General features: G+C 33.8%; 1 long non-coding RNA gene across 1 annotated transcript in view; it reads left to right on the top strand.

Moving 5' to 3' along the window:
- The window catches only part of LOC119593397, a 3,471-nt gene that overhangs the window by 1,291 nt on the left and 1,639 nt on the right, over positions 1-541 (top strand). The gene's annotated exons all lie outside the window — the stretch shown is intronic.

Raw genomic sequence — 541 nt, 5'->3', positions numbered from 1 at the left:
TAGTGAAACATTTTTTTCTTTTTTAAGATATGAATTTAATGATATATATTTGTCTTTGATAGATTGTCTTGTCTAGAGCTAGTGCTAAGGTTTCTTCATATAACCTTTCAAATATTTGTTTATACCATTTGATTATTAAGTAAGATATATTCTCAGAACAATTATAATAACAAGGATTGTGATTCTGAGAGTTGTAAAAGATCAAAACAAACTTTGAACAGGAAAGTTGAACAGTCATATGAAGCAAGTGTGTGTTTCACTGGCAGCCAGTGAGTGTTAACTTGATTGGCAACTTTCAGTACATGTGTAATGTAAGATCTGATCAAAGGGTATTTTTTTTGGGGGGGGGTATCCCTTCCTCCTCCTTACATAGACAAGCACCAAGCGAGAAAACTAAATGCAAGGCTTTAGATGGGCTTAATTAGCTCAGGAAGTGATGCTAGACGTAGCCTAGTAGATATTAACTTGCAAAGACTGAATGGAGGCCTGTTTGTCCAGAGATTTATTTTTAAATCTTTATCAATAAACAATAGCACCACAG

This window comes from Penaeus monodon, chromosome 32 (genome assembly GCF_015228065.2).
Source record: "Penaeus monodon isolate SGIC_2016 chromosome 32, NSTDA_Pmon_1, whole genome shotgun sequence".
Lineage (NCBI taxonomy): Eukaryota > Metazoa > Arthropoda > Malacostraca > Decapoda > Penaeidae > Penaeus > Penaeus monodon.
Note: the sequence above shows the minus strand (reverse complement) of the source record. Positions and strands in the feature narration are given on the sequence as shown.